This window comes from Cherax quadricarinatus, chromosome 7 (assembly GCF_038502225.1).
Source record: "Cherax quadricarinatus isolate ZL_2023a chromosome 7, ASM3850222v1, whole genome shotgun sequence".
Taxonomy (NCBI): domain Eukaryota; kingdom Metazoa; phylum Arthropoda; class Malacostraca; order Decapoda; family Parastacidae; genus Cherax; species Cherax quadricarinatus.
Genome location: NC_091298.1, coordinates 29350364 through 29359794, shown reverse-complemented (window position 1 = coordinate 29359794; position 9431 = coordinate 29350364). Strand labels below are relative to the sequence as shown.

The following is a 9431-nucleotide window of genomic DNA, read 5'->3' as shown; positions in this document are numbered from 1 at the left end:
AGGTTGTGGGGAAGGTGTGTGAGGTTGTGGGGAAGGTGTGTGAGGTTGTGGGGAAGGTGTGTGAGGTTGTGGGGAAGGTGTGCGAGGTTGTGGGGAAGGTGTGCGAGGTTGTGGGGAAGGTGTGCGAGGTTGTGGGGAAGGTGTGCGAGGTTGTGGGGAAGGTGTGCGAGGTTGTGGGGAAGGTGTGTGAGGTTGTGGGGAAGGTGTGTGAGGTTGTGGGGAAGGTGTGTGAGGTTGTGGGGAAGGTGTGTGAGGCTGTGGGGAAGGTGTGCGAGGTTGTGGGGAAGGTGTGCGAGGTTGTGGGGAAGGTGTGTGAGGTTGTAGGGAAGGTGTGTGAGGTTGTGGGGAAGGTGTGTGAGGTTGTGGGGAAGGTGTGCGAGGTTGTGGGAAGGTGTGTGAGGCTGTGGGGAAGGTGTGTGAGGCTGTGGGGAAGGTGTGTGAGGCTGTGGGGAAGGTGTGTGAGGTTGTGGGGAAGGTGTGCGAGGTTGTGGGGAAGGTGTGCGAGGTTGTGGGGAAGGTGTGCGAGGTTGTGGGGAAAGTGTGTGAGGCTGTGGGGAAGGTGTATGAGGCTGTGGGGAAGGTGTATGAGGTTGTGGGGAAGGTGTGAGAGGCTGAGGTTGTAGGGAAGGTGTGTGAGGTTGTGGGGAAGGTGTGAGAGGTTGTGGGGAAGGTGTGTGAGGTTGCGGGGAAGGTGTGCGAGGTTGTGGGGAAAGTGTGTGAGGCTGTGGGGAAGGTGTGTGAGGTTGTGGGGAAGGTGTGTGAGGTTGTGGGGAAGGTGTGCGAGGTTGTGGGGAAGGTGTGTGAGGCTGTGGGGAAGGTGTATGAGGCTGTGGGGAAGGTGTATGAGGCTGTGGGGAAGGTGTGAGAGGCTGTGGGGAAGGTGTGAGAGGCTGTGGGGAAGGTGTGCGAGGCTGTGGGGAAGGTGTGCGAGGCTGTGGGGAAGGTGTGCGAGGCTGTGGGGAAGGTGTGAGAGGCTGAGGCTGTGGGGAAGGTGTGAGAGGCTGTGGGGAAGGTGTATGGCTGTGGGGAAGGTATAAGAGGCTGTGGGGAAGGTGTGCGAGGCTAGGGTGCTGGGGGGAAGGTGTGCGAGGCTGTGGGGAAGGTGTGCGAGGCTGTGGGGAAGGTGTGCGAGGCTGTGGGGAAGGTGTGCGAGGCTGTGGGGAAGGTGTGCGAGGCTGTGGGGAAGGTGTGCGAGGCTGTGGGGAAGGTGTGCGAGGCTGTGGGGAAGGTGTGTGAGGCTGTGGGGAAGGTGTGAGAGGCTGTGGGGAAGGTGTGAGAGGCTGTGGGGAAGGTGTGAGAGGCTGTGGGGAAGGTGTGCGAGGCTGTGGGGAAGGTGTGTGAGGCTGTGGGGAAGGTGTGCGAGGCTGTGGGGAAGGTGTGCGAGGCTGTGGGGAAGGTGTGCGAGGCTGTGGAGAAGGTGTGCGAGGCTGTGGGGAAGGTGTGTGAGGCTGTGGGGAAGGTGTGCGAGGCTGTGGGGAAGGTGTGCGAGGCTGTGGGGAAGGTGTGCGAGGCTGTGGGGAAGGTGTGCGAGGCTGTGGGGAAGGTGTGCGAGGCTGTGGGGAAGGTGTGCGAGGCTGTGGGGAAGGTGTGCGAGGCTGTGGGGAAGGTGTGCGAGGCTGTGGGGAAGGTGTGCGAGGCTGTGGGGAAGGTGTGCGAGGCTGTGGGGAAGGTGTGCGAGGTTGTGCGTAAAATGAAAGGGAATAAAGCAGCTGGGATTGATGGGATCAAGACAAATGTTGAAATCCGGTGGGGATACCGTTTGAAGTGGTTGGTGCTTTTATTTAATAACTGAATGAGAGAGGAGACAGTAACTAGGTATTAGCAGAGAGCATGCATAGTTCCTATGTACAGAGGCAAAGGGGAGACAAGAGAGAGTAACAATTATATTGGAATAAGCCTACTAAGTATACCTAGTAAGGTATATGATAGAGTTATTATTGAAAGAATTAAGGTTAGGACGGAAAGCAGGATCGCAGATGAACAATGTGTAGACTAAGTATATACATTGAAGCATATAAGTGAATAATATTTAGATGAAGGTAAGGAAGCTTTTGTTACATTTATGGATTTAGAAAAGTATATGATAGGGTGGACAGGGGAGCAATGTGACAGATGTTGCTGCAAGTGTATGGAATAGGTGGTAAGTTACTGATAACAGTTAAGTTTTTATGAGGGTAGTGAGGATCAGGTTAGGGTGTGTAGGAGAGAGGGAGATTGTTTTCCAGCAAATGTAGGCCATAGACTGGGATGCTTGATGTCACCATGGTTGTTTAACATATTTGTAGATGGGGTTGCAAGAGAAGTGAATGCTTGGGTGTTGGCAAGAGGTGTGGACTGAAAGATAAAGAATCTAACACAAGGTGGAAGTTGTCACAGCTGCTTTCTGCTGGTGACACTGTGCTTTTGGAAGATTCTGAAAAGAAGTTGCAAAAGTTGGTAGACAAATTTGTGAAGGTATGTAAAAGGAGGAAATTAAACGTGAACATAGGAAAGAGAAAGGTGATGAGAGTAACAAAATAATAGGTAATGAAAGACTGGATATTAGATTGGAAGGAGTGGGACTGGAGAAATGAATGTGTTCTGATATTTGGAAGTGGACTTGATGGCGGACAAGATAAGGTGAACCACAGAACTGACGATGAAAAAAGCTTGGTACAGGAGCTTGGTACAGGTGCGAGGTACAGAAGAGCCAAGTAAAAACGAGGTACAGACGCGAGGTACAGGCGCGAGGTACAGGCGAGGGGTAGAGGATCCAGGTATAGGAACGAGGAACAAGAATAAAGTATAGGAGCGAGGTACAAGGGAGGGTGGGAAATGGGGCTAGGCCTGGGGACAGTTGGTCCCAGAGGATGAGGAGGTACTTGTTCCTCCTCCCATGGGAGACGTAGGTCTCACGACACTCCCTAGACAGTAAGCCAAGGCCGGGTCACCATCTGGAAAAGACCCGGGCCGGGGGAGTACCGGCGAATCAAGGAGGAGGAGAGGTACAAGAGTGAGAAGCAGGAACGAGGGACAAGCCTGAGATACAGAGCAAGGTACAGGAACAAAAAAAAAAAGCGAGGTACATGTGCTAGGGAAAGGAGTAAGGAGGATTAACGATGCCAAACATGTAACCAGAGTCCATGTAACCAGAGAACAAGCGGGATCAACCGACACTCAACACAAGTGGCTACCATGGGGAGCCAGACGGCCTCAGCACACTGCACTCCAAGCTCTTGCAATGAAACACACATGTACTGAGGCACACGATCCACACACTAGTTGACGCTGCCAATCAAGACGGCAAACGTGTTCTTAAATACAAGAGATCCTGGTCACGGCCACAGCAGAGCCTTCACCTTCGATCGACATTCACCCCACAGATGATGACGTAGTAGTCACTTAAAGCAGATTAACCTAAACATCTCCCTGGGGAGCCACCAAGTGGTCATCTCTGAATCAAGACCCGTGTAAAGACACACTGCCTGACGAATATATACATACACACGGAACATGCTAGATAATCATCCTCTACCTCCTGTGTAGGCAGATAAAACAAGATAACCAATATTTATCTCACATTATAAACTTTATGTAATGAGAGACACGACCTTACATCAGTGGAACACAATACCGCCAGGTTGATGAATTACACATGCCGACGTTTCGACAATGGCTTTGTCACTACAATACAGAGATTATCTCTGGGTCTACATTATTATTATTATAATCAAGGGGGAAGCGCTAAACCCGGAGGATTATACAGCGCCTGGGGGGGGGGGATGTGGAAGGCATTCAGGCTTAATTCTGGGTCTACAGCTTTCCTTATAATCATTTTATTGATAATTACGTTTTCCTGAGTGATTTATGCGGTTTTTTTTCTTTTGTAGTTGCTGGTTTTTCGGTTCTATTTAACACGCTGTTTTATAACAGTATTTATTGTGTGTTTAAAATTTAGTATAATTATTCTCTCGAGTGTATCTGTTGCCCTTGTTCCTCTCCATGTTGTAGCTGGCTTACCTCCCTCTCCCCTCGCTCCCTCTCCCTCTCCCCCTCTTCCCTCTCTCCCTCTTCCCCTCTCCCCTCACTCCCTCTCCCCCTCTTCCCTCGCTCCCTCTCCCCTCGCTCCCTCTCCCCTCGCTCCCTCGCCCCCTCTCCCCTCGCTCCCTCTCCCCTCGCTCCCTCTCCCCTCGCTCCCTCTCCCCTCGCTCCCTCTTCCCTCGCTCCCTCTCCCCCTCGCTCCCTCTCCCCCTCGCTCCCTCTCCCCCTCGCTCCCTCTCCCCCTCGCTCCCTCTCCCCCTCGCTCCCTCGCTCCCTCTCCCCGTCGCTCCCTCTCCCCCTCGCTCCCTCTCCCCCTCGCTCCCTCTCCCCCTCGCTCCCTCTCCCCCTCGCTCCCTCTCCCCCTCGCTCCCTCTCCCCCTCGCTCCCTCTCCCCCTCGCTCCCTCTCCCCCTCGCTCCCTCTCCCCCTCACTCCCTCTCCCCTCACTCCCTCTCCCCTCGCTCCCTCTCCCCTCGCTCCCTCTCCCCTCACTCCCTCTCCTCTCCCTTTCCTCTCCCTCTCCTCTCGCGCCCTCTCCCCTCGCTGTTACCCTAGTTTCCCCTCACACTTCAGTTGTCACTGTGACCTCGTGAAATAAGTGACGTTTCATACATCTGGAACTGACAAGTGTGAAATTATTTCACACTTGGAAGTCGCAACTCGCTCATTAATTTACTCTGGCCCAAATTAATGCAATTACGCCTGTGTACAGCTAACTGCAAAAACTAATTAGTTGAATACACAACATAGATTCCCACCGACACTCATCCCCCCACCACCACCAATGCACACTCATCCCCCCACCACCACCAATGCACACTCATCCCCCACCACCACCAATGCACACTCATCCCCCACCACCACCAATGCACACTCATCCACCCACCACCACCAATGCACACTCATCCACCCACCACCACCAATGCACACTCATCCCCCACCACCACCAATGCACACTCATCCCCATTAAGTGTAATGCACCTTCAAGCAAGTCTCCCTCCCCACGTACTCACTATCCAATGTACGGATCACAAACACCCGCCGTTAACAGTAACAATGAGAATCTGTTACTCTCCAAGACAACAGTACGAGAAACCACTGGCTCATGTATAGATAACCTAATGCCCAGTGAACATGAAGCGTACACTGATAGCTCAGTCAAGCAGGCTACAGGCAGCACTGAAGCAGCCTGCAAAATATACAAAGGTGGATAAAGACTGCTGGTGTCAGACTGAATGACTAAGTTAACCAAATAATAGAGCTGGCTGCACTGAGGCTGGCCGCCAACATGCACAGGAGGTGATCCTCTTAAACTCCATATCTGCTCTAGAGATTACTGCCTACAAAATAATCGCCCTTAATATCATAACAGATATTAGAAATTATCTAAATACTGCTCAGAACAAACGCTTTCGTCTGTCATTTATTTGGATACCCTCCTATGTAGGTATTAGCTAACATGATGATACTGATAAAGATGCTTGACCTGCATGTAGCAGACAGAAGGCTGGCCATCCTTCTATTGTTAAAGCTATTTTAGTCAAGTACCTCAGGTATGATAAACGAGAAGTCACATACCCAGAGACCTGAGGCACTAGTGTCAGACACCATGATCTGTTCAGGTAAGTTACGTGCATGGGTAGAATACCAAGTTTACTAGATTAGGTGACATTGAGGTTGTCAGAATAACTTTTGATATCGTCACTTGTGGCAGATACATGCCAATGCCAACCTCACAACCATGTATGTCTGTTCTATATACAAGTTCTAAACTGAAGCAGGCATACGACCTTCCATATTACCTAACTGAATGTCCAGTTACGACTGAGTTCAGGCTGAGTGGAAGAAGGTACATGGACCTGTTTGAATACCTCGTCCACTCTGGGATGTATGAGAGCATCCTCACTCCTCACAGTATCTGGCAGCATCAGTTAGCAACACTGCCAACACGACTATGTAAAGTGTTAATTACATTACTTATAAATAAATATATGAGCGTGTGTGTACATACATTCATTAACTTCTATTTCATTTTCTTACACAATATTTAACACTTATGTGCAGATGATGACTCGCCGTTGGACCAGAAGCTCCAACGGCGGGTCATCATCTACCTAAGACCCGCGTCAGAAAACACTTGTCCTGTTTCCTAACAAGCCTAAAAGCCCTCATACATACAATTTAAGTGTCATAACAATGGGCTTTCTATCACTACTGCATAACTTATTTTATTTAATAGGTGAAAACATCTGTCTTCCTACACGTATATTTCGTGCTTATAAATACTGATAATATAAAAGCATTCTAATGTTTACAATTAAGTTTAAACTATGAAATACATTTCCCAACATATATTAATGGGTATGCATATATTTCCACAAATATTTGATCCCACTTGGTGCAGAGAAAACCTCTGTTACAGACAACATTTCGCCCACACAGCGAGCTTTATGAAGATATACAAGAAACACAGCGACAAGCCCATTTTATCAGAACAGTGAGGCAGATCAGGTGTCATGTTCAGCAGTGAGGTGGATGAGTCAGCATCACCTGGAGGATTCCAGTGAGTCAGCATTACCTGGAGGATTCCAGTGAGTCAGCATCACCTGGAGGATTCCAGTGAAAGTCAGCGTCACTTGGAGGATGTGAATCAGCATCACCTGGAGGATTCGATTGAGTCAGCATTACCTGGAGGATGCGAGTGAAAGTGAGCCTCTCCTGAAGGATGCCAGCGAAAGTCAGGAGTGGGTGCTCCTGGTGTTTTCCCGTGGAGGATGAGCTTAATCAGTGGTGTGGCCATGGAAAATACCGGTATACCAGTACCAGCCACTGGTATGCCAGATGATTCAAAAGAACGTGTAACACCAAAGTTTTTCCTAAATTCTCTGAATTTCGTAGTTAAACCCAAGCAAATTCACTTAATGACCTAGCTCCTGAAAAAGGTTCACAGCGAAAGGCCAAAAATAAATAAATAAATATATATATAATATATATATATATATATATATATATATATATATATATATATATATATATATATATATATATATATATATTAATTATTGTAACCACGAGTGAGTGGTATTAATCAATAACAACACTGCGACTAGCCGAGGATTCGAACCCATGTCATTTTGGCCCATCTCATGGTGAGCGAAAAATCACACATGACGCTCTAACCCACGGGACCACGCAATACTACAAGAATGACACGCCCAGCAGAGCTAGGTGTATTACCGACATCCGAGGACCCACACTACTGTATATCCTCGGATGACGGTAAAACACCTAGCTCTGCTGGGTACGTCATTCTTGTAGGATTGCGTGGTCCCGTGAGTTAGAGCGTCATGTGTGATTTTCGTTCGCCATGAGGTGGGCCAAAATGACATGGGTTCGAATCATCGGCTAGTCGCAGTGTTGTTATTGATTAATACCACTCATTCGTGGTTACAATTAATATATGTATATATATATATATATATATATATATATATATATATATATATATATATATATAATATATATATATATATATATATATATATATATTATACTATATATATACAATATATATATATACAATATATATATATATATATATATTTATATATAGTGACGAATATGTAAAATTTGTCAATTAGAAAGAACTCATTTAAAATTAAGTCCTTTCTGAAATTTTCTCTTATATTTTTAAAGATATATTTTTTTCATTAATGTTAATGTAAAAATTTTTAATTTTGCACCAAAATTATCTTAGAAAACTTACCTAACCTTATTATAACAAGAACAATTTATTTTAGCCTAACCCAACTAAATATATTTTAAATACGTTTACAATAATTTAGGAATAAACAAACGCAATAAAATATATTTTTTTTCGTTAGGTTCAGAATGATTTCGGCGAAATTATTGCATACACAAATTTTCACTTGTCCTATATGGCAAGATGAGCGTTGCTATTTAAGCCAGGATCGCAAGTTCTGCCTATTCGGCACGACATATATATATATATGTCGAATATATATATGTCGAATAGGTAAAACTTGCGATTTGGGCTTAAATAGCAACGCTCTTCTTGCCGAATAAGGCAAGCGAAAATTTGTGCATGCAATAATTTCGCAAAAATCATTCCGAACCTAACGAAAAAAAATATTCCTGTGTGTCTGTTTATTATTAAATCATTGTAAACTTATGTAAAATATATTTAGTTGGATTAGGCTAAATTAAACTGCGCTTGTTATAATAAAGTTAGGTGAGTTTTCTAAGGTTCTACTGGTACAAAATTATTAATTCTTACATTAACATAAATGAAAAAATATATCTTCAAAAGTATAAGACAAAATTTTACAAAGGACTTAATTTTAAATGCTAATTAACCAATTTTACCTATTCAGCTAGTGCAAAGATGAGTAGTGGGGGGGTTGAAGTGGGTTGGAATAGTTTTAAAAATGCAGTATTAGAATGTGGGGCAGAAGTTTGTGGTTATAGGAGGGTGGGTGCAGGAGGAAAGAGGAGTGATTGGTGGAATGATGAAGTGAAGGGTGTGATAAAAGAGAAAAAGTTAGCTCATGAGAGGTTTTTACAAAGCAGAAGTGTTATAAGAAGAGCAGAGTATATGGAGAGTAAAAGAAAGGTGAAGAGAGTGGTGAGAGAGTGCAAAAGAAGAGCAGATGATAGAGTGGGAGAGGCACTGTCAAGAAATTTTAATGAAAATAAGAAAAAATTTTGGAACGAGTTAAACAAGTTAAGAAAGCCTAGGGAAAGTATGGATTTGTCAGTTAAAAACGGAGTAGGGAAGTTAGTATATGGGAATATGGAGGTATTAGGTAGATGGCGAGAATATTTTGAGGAACTTTTAAATGTTAAGGAAGAAAGGGAGGCAGTAATTTCATGCACTGGCCAGGGAGGTATACCATCTTTTAGGAGTGAAGAAGAGCAGAATGTAAGTGTGGGGGAGGTACGTGAGGCATTACGTAGAATGAAAGGGGGTAAAGCAGCTGGAACTGATGGGATCATGACAGAAATGTTAAATGAATGTATGATGACACTTTGGTGGTTTTCCTGTAAATTGTAAATTTTAATCTTCTGTCGACATGATGGATTCAAACATCTAAGAAAGGTAGAGTGTTGTCTATCACATGCTCTATTGTGAACTTAATGGAGGGTACCAGACCACTGAGTCTAGGTAGGAACTCATCAATGTTGTGATCTCTAGGCCAAAGGCAAAGAACGTCATCTAAGTATCTGAACCACCTAGCTTTATTTGGGAGAATTTCTATAAGGAGTCTAGTCTCATAGAATTCCATATACAGGTTGCTGGGTAAGGGGCTCAGGGGATTTCCCATGGCCATGCCTTTCTTTTGAGCATAGTATTTGTCTTCAAACATAAACCTGCAATCAGTACAACAAAGT

The 9431-nt window shown here is 45.6% G+C and overlaps 1 long non-coding RNA gene across 1 annotated transcript in view; it reads right to left on the bottom strand.

Annotated features, from left to right (window-relative positions):
- LOC138852385 (uncharacterized) overlaps positions 1 to 9431 on the bottom strand; it is a 521713-nt gene that overhangs the window by 427850 nt on the left and 84432 nt on the right. The window lies entirely within an intron of this gene.